Genomic DNA, 10,641 nt, shown 5'->3' on the forward strand with positions numbered 1-10,641 from the left:
CATTATTGTACAAGGTATTATTATGTCACAGAAATTTAATTTGGTTAATGTATATGGCCCCAATGATGATTCCCCATCCTTCTTTGACAAACTCTTTCTGACACTATCTGCCCTAGATGGCATATATACCATGGGAGGTGACTTTAATTGCACCCTTGATCCAACCCTCGATAGGTCCTCTCAAACTGACAATACACATACAAAAACCAGGAAAATAATACATAACTATATAAAAGACCTTAGGTTACATGACATATGGAGGGTTAAAAATCCAACTAACAAACAGTATTCATGTTTTTCAAGTAGTCACAAAAGCCACTCACGAATAGACTATTTTCTAACATCCATAGAATTAAGAGTGGAAGAATGTTTGTACAGTAGCAATGTTATGAGCGACCATGCTCCAGTCTCAATTAAAGTTCATTTGGATAAAGTTGAACAGGGCCAAAAACGATGGAGATTACAGGCCTTTTTATTAAAAGATAATGTCTTCATTAAAGTTATGGAAAAATGCATAGACAATTATTTTGAATTTAATAAAGATGAAACGTCAGCCAGTGTCAGATGGGAAGCTTTTAAAGCTTATATAAGAGGAGAAATTATCAGTTACACGAGTGCTAAAAATAAAAAATATAACCAAGAAATTATATTAATGGAACAACAAATTAAGACACTGGAAAATGAAATTTATAGTAATAACAACTTAGGAAAAATTAAAAATCGAACTATTTTGAGAGCTAAATATGATAAATATGACAAAGTGGCAAAAAGTTTGTTGTGGACAAAACAAACATTTTATGATCAAGGAGAGAAGGCAGGAAAATTATTAGCCTGGAGAATTAAAAAAATGCAGGCAGATAGAACAATCCCCAGCATAAAATCAGATGTTGATAAACTGACTTCCGACCCATTAGAGATAAATAAAGGTTTTAGAGAATTCTATAAAAAACTATGTGAATCAGAGTGTTATGTGGACGAAGCAGTTCAAAATGCATTTCTGGATAAATTACCGTTCCAAACATTATCTGATGAGGATAAAGAAGCTCTGGATAACCCACTAACAACAAAGGATATATTGGAAGCTATAGGAAATATAAATAGCGGCAAAGCCCCAGGCCCTGATGGGCTACCTATTGAATTTTACAAGGTGTTTAAAAACAAGTTAGCCCAACCACTGCTTAACATGTTTAAAGAATCATGTGAAACCAGAAGTCTCCCAGAATCCTTAAGATTAGCTACAATCACTCTAATATTAAAACCTAATAAACCTCAAACCGAGTGCTCATCATATCGGGGGATCAGTCTTATGGGATGTGATATGAAAATATTATGTAAAATCCTGGCAAAACGCTTAGAAAGACTCGTACCAAAACTAATAATAGATGATCAACAAGGTTTCGTTCAAAAAAGACAAGGTTATCATAATATTAGACGTGTTCTAAATATACTGTATGAAAAAAAAAATGCAAAGGATACAGCAATGCTGGCTGTAGACGCATGCCAAGCATTTGATAGAATTGAGTGGGCCGACATTCTGAAACTGCTTCCAAGATACGGACTAGGAGAGGAATTTATCAAATGGATTGAATTGCTATATACAAACCCTACTGCCCAAGTTTTAACTAACAACAACATTTCAGAACCTTTCAATTTACAACGTTCCACACGACAAGGATGCCCGCTGTCTCCAATTCTATTCACTCTTGCTTTGGAACCTTAACTCAGGCAGGACTGTCAGGGGTATGCATTGGGGGGATAAATCATCTTATATCATTATTTGCTGATGATATAATATTTTTTCTGACAGATTTAAAAAATACCATTCCCAACCTGGTGAACCTTATTGAAAAATTTGGACTGTTCTCTGGATATAAAATTAACAACAGTAAATCAATACTTATGTTTCTTAATGAAGAGGACAGAAAAAATCCAACCATACAAACAAACTTTACAATTGCCACAGACGGATTTAACTACTTGGGCATCAAAATCACTCCAGATTTGAACAAAATAGTTGGTACTAATTACGACCCCCTAGTGGATCAGGTTACAGAATCTTTAAATCGTTGGACAAACTTACCCATCTCCATGATAGGACGAATAAATATCCTGAAGATGTCAATCTTACCCACATTCTTGTACTACTTCCAGACACTTCCCATGCCCTTAACACAATCCTTCTTTAATAAACTCAATAAAACATTCAGTCATTTTGTATGGAACAATAGGAAAGCAAGGCTTCGTTTTAAATTACTACACTTGCCCTATGAAAGAGGGGGCCTCCAACTCCCAAACCTTAGATGGTATTACATGGCTGCCCAATTAACATCAGCTTCACACTATTTTTGCACAAACCCACCCCCTACTTGGGTGACTATTGAACAACAATCTAGTCCAAATTTGCCCCTTAATAGTTATATCTACTCAGCCAATTTAAAAACTCTTAAAAAACAGACTAAGAACCCCTTTCTAAAAAACACTATCATCGTGTGGCACAGTGCACATTAACAAATTGGTAATCCTTTATCTTTATCCCAATTCACTCCCCTGTGTAATAATGAACACTTCACACCTGGAAAACAGGATGGAGGATTTAAACTATGGAAAGAAAGGGGGGTCCAAACAGTCAAAGATTTATATGAAGATGGGATATTACTTACATTTAGTGAACTGTGCCATAAATTCCAAATCCCTACAAAGCATTTCTTCAAATACCTACAACTAAAAAGTTTTCTTTCATCAAAGTATGAAGACATGATACACATTCCTAGTTTATCACTAGTAGAAGAAATCTCTCTCAAAAAGCGGGACCAAAAAGGTTTGATGTCAAAATATTATAATCTATTCAGGTCGAATTCACCGGATTCTACGATAGATAAATTAAATGCTTGGAGAAATGACATACATGAACATATAGATGAAGCAGATTGGAATGACGCTTGTTTGCGAGCTCAAAAAGAAACAATTAATACACGACTGAAGTTACTTCAATACAAGTGGCTGACAAGGACATATATAACACCTGAAATACTTCATCATATATCCAGCAATAATCCAGACACATGCACCAAATGTCGTGATCACAAAGGGACACTAATACATTGTATGTGGGAGTGTACAGATATATTACAATTTTGGAAGGATGTGCTTAAATGCTTATCAGAAATTTTTGAAGTGAAGATTCCCCTTTCTGCCAAACTTTGTATATTGGGTATATACTCAGAAAACTTTTCAAGAACAAGGAAGCAAAAGAAACTACTGGATTTTGGGCTGCTACATGCCAGGAGAGCTAGAGCGTTAAACTGGAAGAGGATGGAGGCTCCTTCAACACAACAATGGATCAAAGAACTGTCAGAATGCATTGGACTAGAAAGACTAACTTATATTGCAAAAGGAAAACAAAGAGACTTTGAGAGGTTATGGGAACCTTACATGACCATCATAACAAATTAGTTATTTTTGATTTTTTGTTGTTGTTGTTTTTGTTGATGTTTCTTGTTCTTCCTCATTAATATTTCTGTATCCAAACCATTATGTTGTACTGTACAACGGTCTATTTAAAATTGTTTAAGTGTGTGTGTGTGGATGGATGTATGAATGTGCGTCTCGTGTTGTTTTGCTCATGTCCTCTGGTACAGGTTGATGTAACCAGATTGTTGATTGTATTGTATTATTAAAAATCAATAAACATTTAAAAAAAAAAAAAGATTGTTATATTTTACACAGAAATATTAACTAACTTAAATAAACCTTTTTCCAAACGAGACTGATATTTTGGTAATTAACTATTTCCAGATTATCTGGTGGTGCCCCAATTTATTATTAATAGATAAATAACAAATGTATTCAAGTTACAAATTTTTCATTAATAAATAACTTTTGATAATTTAGTAACTTTAAGGAATTAATCAATTCAGTTGCTAATGAGTAAATGCTCCATTAATAATTTCGATTTTCACAAAAATTACTTCCAGTGATTTATTTCAGTAATCTATTACTTACAGTAATTTAATGCTAATAACCCAACCATAAATCCCAACAACTGTATTGCAATGAAGTTAACATAGGCTGAAATTTAATAATAATAAAGAGCCAACCTAAGAAATTTCTCACCAGCCGCCACCGATAATACACTGTATGTATACATGCACATACATATATTTATGGACAGGGGGTGGATTTCAATAAATTGTACTCCAAGTAATCCCAAAGGGTTCACATACTTTTTCTCACAACTGTATTCACGCAAAATAAATTAAATGAGGACGAGTGATGAACACCTCCGATCTGTTTGGAAAATTGCCACGACAAAACATCAGACTTCAATGCACTGGTGAAAAGGGTGATCAACAACACTGTTCCCACTAATAGTGAATGCAAGTATTAACAACATAATGCCTTTTTATGTTTACATTTGATTTGTATGCATCTGGAGCTGACCAGGGGTCTGTCACATTTTAAATGTCATTGTGACCCATGAGCAAACCGACAGGACATGTTTACTATAAGGTACACCACTAATGTTACTGCTTTAACGTAGCCGCGGACCAGACCTCAGTTCACTTGCAAGCGAGCCGAGACCCTCAGTTTTCAAGGGGACCAGAATTCCCTTGTTTAATCCGGATCAGAGTCCGTGGAGTTTTCAGACTGACCTTAACGAAGTGAACTTTCCCTGAAACCACCTCTGGTCTGGCTCAAACAGTGCTGGTGTGAAAGTGTCCATAGTACCCCCCCCCCCCCCCCCCCACCCTCAGTGTGACCCTATGGAGCTCCTCCTCATAATAATCATCATCATCATCATGTCGGAAGGTAGAAATCAGTGCAGGTCTGTGATTAGCTCCGTGGGGGAGAAGGTTTATCTGACGTTGTGACCCTGTTTCTATCTGAGCCTGTCTCCTGCTCCGGAGCCGTGTCACCAGCTCCAGACTGAACCAGGCTCCCCGGGTCTGCGCTGGCATCCCGCGGACGCCTCGGCCTCCCCCGCGCTGCTATCACGGTGTTCGTCAACCGGGCTGCAGTCACTCCGCTTTCAGCACCGCTGGCGGTGATCTCTGATAATCCGACCGACGTTTTAACTGCAAAAATACAACCGGGAGCAGGAGAGCAGCTAGCTAGCCTGCTAATAGCTTCCAGTGAGAAGAGCAGTGTACTGACGATGTACCTTCGCTCAGGGAATCTTCCGTGTGAAATCAAAGCCGGAAGCACGCATGAACTGAAGACTCCTTTTTCACGCGTCCGACCGTAGATTACACGAGGCATCAGATTATTTTGCACGTTTTAAAAGCGCTGCTCGTGCCGAGCTCCATCAGTGGCCGCCATCTTCCTTTTCCTGAAGCCGGACCGCAAAGCCTTCTGGGAAGCTGAGTTCAATCCTGGTCCCTTCACTTCAAACAGGTTTCAGGTTTAGGGAGTAACAGAGGACTTGTAACAGCGTTACGTAATTTGAATACAAAAGAAATATAAATATAATCTGTTACAGCACAGTGAAAAATGTGTAATCTTATTACTGATTTTTATAAAAAATAAAAACAATTGTTATATAAGGACTATTTTTAAACTCAAAATCAATCCACAGCAGAAAAACCCAGAGTTGCATTGCAACGCTTGACAAAAGAAGGTTTTAACCAGTTGTTTTATTTCAGATTCTGTGCTTGAGTGTCATTATTCATTGAAACCTTTCAAAAACCAACATATTTATCTGTTAACCAACAGGTAAATGCATAGCTGTTGTCTTTGCCTCATTAACAATAATGTATGTAAATGTCTGAAAAATTGGAGTAAAATTTTCCTCCACAGTATTGTTTTTATGTGTTCATAGGATATTGTGGCTTAAAGGCATAAAAGCCTAAATGAGCTGTAATTTTCTGCTTCTGAACTCAAGATAAAACAGAAGTTATTATATTTGGGCCAAAACACCTGAGAGAGAAATTATCTAAACTATTCACACTGGATGGTTTTACTTTGGCCTCCAGTGCCACTCTGAGGAACCTAGGAATTGTTTTTGACCAGGACTCAGCCTTCTACTCCCAAATTAAACAGGTATGCAAGACTGCCTTTTTTCACCTGCGTAATATTTCTAAAACTACGGAAATGTTGACTCAGAGTGATGCTGAAAAAGTATTACTTGTTCGGACCTCAAATTTCCACATGGAAATCCATAAGAGTTTTATTGGTTATGAAAAAGTTATGGGTTCATTTGATAATATGAGTAGGATTTTTTCAGTATTAAATAAGTCATCAAGGTAATATGAGTTTAGTTAAATTTTTGGGGGGATACGTGTATTATATTTCATGTATGTATGAAATATAAACGTATAAAAAACAGCTCTGGCCAGGCCAGCATGTCTCCTCCGTCTCTCCACGGGTATGAAGCCAAACAGAGTCCAAATGTTCGTCTGGCCACAGCTGCTTTTATTTCTGAAGCTGCGCCTGCGTGTTGTTGTGGGGGTATTATTGTAGCAAAACTATTTGTCTATGTGTATGGTGTCACATTTCGCAGGTGTATACTGCTGGGTTTGTTTTTGTTTGTGTGTGTGTGGGCGTGTGTGTGTAGGTGGAGCGGATGGAGGAGGATGCTCACCTGAAACAGATGATTGAGGCCAGTATTTAGGAACCAGGTTTCCAGGCTCTCATCGCCAGATCGTCACGTTTACCCCCGCGGTACTTTGACTCGGCCCCTCAAGCCTTTTTGTATGACCGTTTGTTTTTCGTGTACTACGGTACTTGGAGTTATCTGTTTTCTACTCTCCTGTGCAGTCCTGGTGTGCTCCGCTCTGTCCTGCTCGGGAGATCGCTGCCCGGTGACGTCAACATCCGCCTCCACGTCACTCTCCGAGGATTGCCCGCCCGCTGGAGAGATTACCTAAATAAACTCGTTTTTCTAAAACTTAACTTCCTCGTCCTGTCGGCGCCTGAATCCTCCACACACCTTACATGACAGAACGATCTGGCCACGATGGATTCAGCCGACCCGGAAGCCCTCCCGCGCGCAATATCCTCGCACGGTAATCTCTTGTCCCAACACCAGAGATTGGGACAACGTTAAATGAACTGACCGCCAAGATGTCACACCTCACCAGCCGCCTGGACGGACTCGCCGCCGGTCAGCAACATCCCGGTGACGCGGCCGCGGCTCCTCCTCCCAGGACAATACCACCGACCGCCACCAGGGAGCCGCATATGCCCACCCCGGAACGATATTCTGGGGAACTGGGAGGTTGTGGCCGTTTCCTCCTTCAGTGTGAGCTGGTGTTCAAGCAGCAGCCGGCCACTTACTCCACCGATGACTCCCACCCGGGTTGCTTATGTAATTGGATTACTGTCTGGTAAAGCGGCCAAATGGGTGACTGCATTGTGGGAACGGGGATCACCCATATGTAGATCATGCACTCGGTTGATGGAGGAGATGAGGCAGGTCTTCGATCATCCTCTCCAGGGCAAGGAGGCAGCTCGACGTCTGATGTCTCTCTCCCAGAAATCGCGGTCGGTTGCTGAATATGCTGTAGATTTTTGGATCTACGCAGCGGAGAGTGGCTGGAATGATCTATCGCTCCAAGGAGTGTTCCTACGGGGGCTTGCCGACGAGGTCCATGATGAAGTGGCAGCCCGGGACGACACGACCAATTTGGAGGAGCTCATCTCCTTGGCGGTCCGGATAGATAATCAACTCCGGTACCGTCGCAAGAACCAGAGGAGCCGTCAGCTCCCTCATCGTCCTGGAACCATTATGGCCACCCCTGGTAACTCCATTCTCTCCCATCCAGCTCTTCCGGCTCCGGAGGGTCCTGGGGAACCCATGCAGCTCGGGAGAGCCCGCCTGTCTCCCGCAGAGAGGAAGCGCAGGTTCAATGCCCGTCTCTGCCTGTACTGTGGGGAGGTGGGACACCAATGAGACACCTGTCCCCATCAGCCAAAAGCCTAGGCTCATCAGGATTGGAGGTGGTCCTGATGAGCCATAGCCCCAGCCCTCAGCCTTCGGCTCCCTCACGCCTCCAACTCCAAGCCTCCCTTGTTGGTGACAAGGGCAGTTTCCCCCTGCAGGCCTTGGTAGATTCAGGGGATTCAACTTTTTGGACCGGGAGTTTGCTGTTAAGGCTGGTTCTCACCTTGGAGCTCTTCCGAACCACTGGACCGTGAGTGCCCTGGACGGCAGGAGGTTGGCTAACCTCACCCATCGCACCGCTCCTCTCCGTCTTCTGGTCTCTGGGAACCACAGTGAGGAGATTAGGTTCCTGGTTCTGTCATCACCCCACGTCCCACTGATCCTGGGTCTTCCCTGGCTAAAGAGACATAACCCCCACATTAACTTGAACTTGAGCACCATTTCCAGTTGGGGTACCTTTTGTCACACTCACTGTCTCCAATCAGCTCCGTGGCGCTCCCTGACACCCCCCTCCACAGACCAGGAGGAGATCGACCTGGGTTCCGTCCCTACTGAATATCACCATCTGAGAGAGGTGTTCAGTAAGCAGCAGGCTACCTCCCTTCCCCCCCACAGACCATATGACTGTGCCATTGAGCTTCTTCCAGGGGCGCCTCTTCCCTCTAGCCGTTTGTATAATGTGTCCTGTCCAGAGAGAGAAGCCATGGAGAAGTACATTCACGAGTCCCTCGCCGCGGGTCTGATCCGTCCGTCATCTTCACCCTTGGGAGCCGGGTTCTTTTTTGTGGCTAAAAAGGACGGTACCTTACGGCCATGCATTGACTTCCGAGGTCTCAACAATATTACGGTGAAGAACAAGTACCCCCTGCCTCTGATGGACTCCGCCTTTCAGCCGCTCCATGGAGCTACAATGTTTTCCAAACTGGACCTCCGGAATGCTTATCACCTCATTCGTGTCCGTGAAGGTGATGAGTGGAAGACGGCATTTAAGACTCCCCTCGGGCACTTCGAGTACTTAGTAATGCCATTTGGACTCACCAACGCACCTGCAGTGTTCCAGCACTTGGTCAATGACGTGTTGCGGGACATTCTGAACAGATTCATATTTGTGTATTTAGATGACATCTTGATCTTCTCTCGCAACCAGGAGGAGCATGTTCTACACGTTCGAGCAGTTCTACAGCGTCTTCTGGAGAACCGGTTGTTCGTCAAAGCAGAGAGGTGTGTCTTCCATGCGACCTCTGTGAGTTTTTTGGGGTACATCATTGAACGGGGGCAGGTGAAGGCGGATCCGGACAAGGTTCATGCGGTGGTGGACTGGCCCAGACCGATGACCCGTAAGTAGTTGCAGCGGTTCCTTGGGTTCGCCAACTTTTACTGGAGGTTCATCAGAAACTACAGCAAGGTCGCAACCCCCCTCACTCAACTCACATCCACCGCAACCTCTTTTGCCTCTGGTTGTGATGAAGAGTTGGTCTTTATCAGGTGACCGGCCAGATGACCCTCTGAGGAAGACTACAGATGAAGCTGAAACATGTCAGCAAGGTAGAATCTTCCCTGCATCTACCTGTGGTTAAAAACCAGTCTGTAATATCCATGTTTAGAAGGACAAAATGAACAATTCAACTCTCAATAAACCTCCTTTGGCATCACAAATAACTCCTCTATGATAGAGGGGAAAGGTTTCTGTTTAGGTAACATGTGTTGGGCTCTGCAGGAGGAAGAATTAGAAGGTGACACCATCAACCAGCAATACAGCAGGAGGAAGAATTAGAAGGTGACACCATCAATCAGCAGTACAGCAGGAGGAAGAATTATAAGGTGACACCATCAATCAGCAGTACAGCAGGAGGAAGAATTATAAGGTGACACCATCAACCAGCAATACAGCAGAATGCCTGATGACCAGCAGGAGGAAGAATTAGAAGGTGACACCATCAACCAGCAGTACAGCAGGAGGAAGAATTAGAAGGTGACACCATCAACCAGCAGTACAGCAGGAGGAAGAATTAGAAGGTGACACCATCAACCAGCAGTACAGCAGAATACCTGATGACCAGCAGGAGGAAGAATTAGAAGGTGACACCATCAACCAGCAGTACAGCAGAATACCTGATGACCAGCAGGAGGAAGAATTAGAAGGTGACACCATCAACCAGCAGTACAGCAGAATACCTGATGACCAGCAGGAGGAAGAATTAGAAGGTGACACCATCAACCAGCAGTACAGCAGAATACCTGATGACCAGCAGGAGGAAGAATTAGAAGGTGACACCATCAACCAGCAGTACAGCAGAATACCTGATGACCAGCAGGAGGAAGAATTAGAAGGTGACACCATCAACCAGCAGTACAGCAGAATACCTGATGACCAGCAGGAGCATCAGTATCAACATAACGATGCTCCTGGAAACCCTGAAGCTGGAGTCACGACACCTCCAGGAGAGAAAGGTTCCAGGGTAGGAACATTACTGACCTGTGTATCACTGCAGGGGTTCCTGGGAAATTTAAGAAAGAACTTTAGAACTTTTTAAAACAATGTAATATTTCTATGTACATAATGTTTCTAACTTGTGTTTTTACTGTTGTAGGTTCTGCTGAAGGTAATTAAATAAACCCCTCCCCCCCTCCTCCTCCTCCTCTCCTCCCCCTTCCCCCTCCTCCTCCTCCTCCTCTCCTCCCGCTTCCCCCTCCTCCTCCTCCTCTTCCTCCTCCTCCCCCTTCCACCCCTCCTCCTCCTCCTCGTTTTGCGTAGGGTG

The 10,641-nt window shown here is 43.1% G+C and overlaps 1 protein-coding gene across 1 annotated transcript in view; it reads right to left on the bottom strand.

The window, feature by feature from the left end:
• scaf1 (SR-related CTD-associated factor 1) overlaps positions 1 to 5,344 on the bottom strand; it is a 42,063-nt gene extending 36,719 nt beyond the window's left edge. The window contains exon 1 of the mRNA XM_080488422.1: positions 5,162 to 5,344. The gene's annotated coding sequence lies outside the window, so the exon portion shown is untranslated. The remainder of the gene's footprint in view (positions 1 to 5,161) is intronic.
• Between the last annotated feature and the right edge of the window lie 5,297 nt (positions 5,345 to 10,641).

The sequence above is a fragment of the Lipophrys pholis genome (genome assembly GCF_963383615.2).
Source record: "Lipophrys pholis genome assembly, chromosome: 19".
Taxonomy (NCBI): Eukaryota; Metazoa; Chordata; class Actinopteri; order Blenniiformes; family Blenniidae; genus Lipophrys; species Lipophrys pholis.